This window comes from Elaeis guineensis, chromosome 6, assembly GCF_000442705.2.
Source record: "Elaeis guineensis isolate ETL-2024a chromosome 6, EG11, whole genome shotgun sequence".
NCBI classification, from domain to species: domain Eukaryota; kingdom Viridiplantae; phylum Streptophyta; class Magnoliopsida; order Arecales; family Arecaceae; genus Elaeis; species Elaeis guineensis.
Window position 1 is genome coordinate 122,361,889 of NC_025998.2, and position 3,653 is coordinate 122,365,541.

The 3,653-nt window shown below is 39.0% G+C and overlaps 1 long non-coding RNA gene across 1 annotated transcript; it reads right to left on the reverse strand.

Moving 5' to 3' along the window:
• Positions 1–1,154: 1,154 nt before the first annotated feature.
• Positions 1,155–3,437, reverse strand: LOC140858368 (uncharacterized). The gene is made up of 2 exons (XR_012141929.1): positions 3,207–3,437; positions 1,155–3,071 (listed from the first exon to the last, which is right to left on the reverse strand). It is a non-coding gene; the product is annotated as an uncharacterized lncRNA (long non-coding RNA).
• Between the last annotated feature and the right edge of the window lie 216 nt (positions 3,438–3,653).

A 3,653-nucleotide genomic window follows, 5' to 3' on the forward strand; every position in this document is an offset into this window, starting at 1 on the left:
TGTAAAAAAATTACCATCTCTCTCCCTCCTACTGGTGGGAAAGAAGAATCCAATCTCCCTCTTCGGTCACAATTCCCGCAAGGGTTTGGCCCGCCTGGGTGCTCTGGTCTGGCCATGGCGTCATCCGCAGCTCCGCCTGATGCCCGACCTCAAGACCTTCAGAACGGGCCTCCCGAAGTCCTTGGGCTTGTTTTTTTCTGCTGATATTTTCCAAATTAATAATTAAAAATTGACTTATCCTCCATTTTTGTGGAATTTTTCATGAAAGATGGGTTCTTGAAGGCGTTGAGGGTCATGATAATGGCAGAAATGCAGTGCGAGGCCCCTGTCAGACTTGTGTGGGGCCGAACCTCGTGGGAAGGTACGATTTTTTGGATTCTGTTCTTGTGGAATTCGTCCAATTTTCGTCAGAAAAGGTATTTTTGTGGGAATGATTGTTAGTGTTGTCGTCGGGGAATTGCAGGTGGTGTGTTTGGGCTGCGGCTGATGTTCGGGGTCTTTCATTCAAATGGTTAGTTCTTGGGCCCAAATGTAGCTGTAAAGCTTGCAAATTGAGTATAATTCATTTGGATATAAGACTCTGATCAAATTAAATAACATGAATATGGTTGTGTGATGTTCTTGTTTAGGTTGCATGGTTGCTCATTACTTGTTGTTTGCATATGTTTCTTGGATGCTTTTATTTTTCTATTGTTGTTAAGTAATAGGACGAATATAGTAGTAGCTAATTCTGTGGTGTGTTTCTTTGAGTTTTCTCATTGATCTTCTTTTTTCTTTCTAAATTTTGGTTTGGGAACATGATTGTGGGGGACTTAATCTGGAGGGTAGGAACCTTTTAATCTTAATTCATCATTCTATTCCCGTAGGTTTGTCTGAAAATGTTTCTCGCTATCAACTTGCCATGGTGGTTTAGGTTCTGATGTCTGGTTCAGCCAAATTATGATACATGTATGATTATAGGTTCTGATGTCTTGCATGGATTGCTGATTTGTTGCCCTTTTGCATCAGTTTCAACAACAGTTCAGAGTATGAGACCATCTCATCTTGTCACGCCCCGAACCTAACACCCGGATCGGATACGTGATGGCCGCACACTCCTTAGAGCAAGCCCTAAAGAATATGCAAGGCCAAATTAAATCGTTACAATCTTAACATCCATAATAATTTATTTCAACAATAATTCATAAAATCTTGCACAATTACAATTTAAATTCTTCAATTCTCTGATCAGATACTATGACACTCTTATTTATCCTTCTGCTCACTCATAAATCTAGGCCACAGCCAATCATAAGCATCCTGTAACTCTGAGAAGAAAAAAGAAAGATGAAGAGGTGTGAGCTTTATAGCCCAGTAAGAATTCCCATATCACACTGATATAGTAATATAGTCTGAAAATAAGGATAAGCAATAAAATATAAAATCTCATGTTCAATGTCCAGAATAATGTAAACATCCATAAATTTCTGTCTTGTTAAAATAGATGCATCATCATATGTTAACAGGTGAAACCCCTTTTATTCAACAATTATTTCATGTCTTATCTTTCATTTCTCCTTTCATAATCACATAATTTTTAACCTTTTCTTTTTGATTCTGGACTATCCAATTCTATACCTCAGTCATCATCCGGATCGAATCCATTTAAAAAGTCTTTCAAGACTGTCCCAGGATGAGCTCCTGGCCGGCTGTCCCACGTACGAAAGTCCGTGAGAGGCTGTCCCAGGCATAAGCTCCGGCGGGCTGTCCCAGGCATGAGCTCCTGGCCGGCTGATCCACCTGTAAGCCAGTGGGGGCTGTCCCAAGCATAAGCTCCTGGTGGGCTGTTCCACATGACAAGACTAGTCCATACTATATATCTCTTTCTTTTCATTTAATCATTATGTGTTGATTTCATCAAATCAATTCCGACTTGTATTATGATCAATTCAGATATGTCATATCCATATAATCATGCCATCAATCTCTGATACATATATATATTGACATAACATACTAATGCTCAAAATCAAATAACAGTATCTCAGGTATAATAAATTCATCGATCTCAAATCCGACGATACAAAACCAATAATGCAAGGCCAACAGTAAAATAGCATATATATAATGGTGATCATGTACAGGAATTCTTACCTTTATCGATGACTGATCCAAGCACAGAAATCAATGTTCTTCTTTAATTTATGAATGTCTTTAACAAAATATTTTACTTGATATCATATGCAGACAATCATCTCTTCATAACCCTGATCAATATAAAAATCATATATATGGAGAAAATTATCGATAATCGATCCTAATAACACAGATCGAGGATCTCTCTTAGGATTAGTCAAAATTAGGACTTGTCTATGTATCAGGATCCTCTACTGATCCATAAGACTTCTAGAGAGAGAAAATCCATGAAGAGAGAGAAAATTTTAGAGAGAGAAAGTAGAGAGAGAAAGTGGAGAGAGAAATCTTCGTATCCTTCAGATGAGGCAATCATGATCGAGATCATCATAGGTCCTATCAGGGTGACTCAATATGAATCAAGTGTTACAAATTTTAAATAGAATCGGACTGAGATCAGATCTACTGCATGAATTTCGGAGCAATCTCAATTCATCATATTTTTATTTCAAATATATCCTAGGGTTCATGATGCAATCAGAGAGAAAGTAGAAAGATTCTAGAGAGATAAAATCCACAAAAAGAGAGAAAGATCTAGAGAGAGAAAATAGAGAGAGAATCTAGAGAGAGAAACTGAAGAGAGAAGGTAAAGAGAGGAGAGAAATTTTTTTTTTCTTCTTCTTCTTTTTATTTTATTTTTATTTTTTTCTTTCTCTTTTTCTTTTTCTTTTTATTTCTTTTTCTCTTTTTTCCTTTTCTTTTTCTTTTTCTTTTTCTTTTGCTTTCTTCTTCTTCTTCTTTTCTTCTTCTTCCTTCTTTTCTTCCCGTGGGTTCCTTTGGGACAAAACAGGGGCATCATCCCCGTCCATCTCCTCTCTCCCTCAAGCGGCTAAGGAGGGCCGACTCCGGCCACGCTCCGACAGCAACCGACGGCGACGCAGTGACAGCCCCAACGATGGCTGTTGCCGGTGGCACACGGGGGAGAAAAAAAAAACAAAATGTAAACAGGGGTGTCCCTGTTTGAGCCCGAACCGACATCTCGCCGGCTTCCAAATACACTGGTGACTGGAGAATAAAAAGGAGAAGAGGAATACCTTGCTCCACCGTCCAAAGATAGCTCCGACGACCCCCCTCTCTTCCGATCAACCACCCACGGTATTCCTTGAGAAAATCTCTCAAATCCCTCGATTTTTCTTCGAAATTTTTGTTGAAAGATCCTAAGGGGGAACGGGAGATCTTTATAGAGAAGATTTTCTATCCTAATCGGACTCCTCGAGTCCGATTTTGCCTGAAAACAGAAAGGAAGAAGACTCCGATTAGAAGTCTTCCTCCTCCTCTGTTATTATTATTATTATTTTTATTTCTGGGTTATTACACATCTTGAATACAGACACCTCTAAGGCTTCGATCCACCAACTGTACCTCTTGTTCCCTTCTTTCTTCTTATTTTGGTAAGATGGTCCCTTCATGGGCCCCACACTTAAAGTTAAGGTGATTTGACCCTTATTAAATTGCCAAATCCAACTCACCTAAGCCCTCAA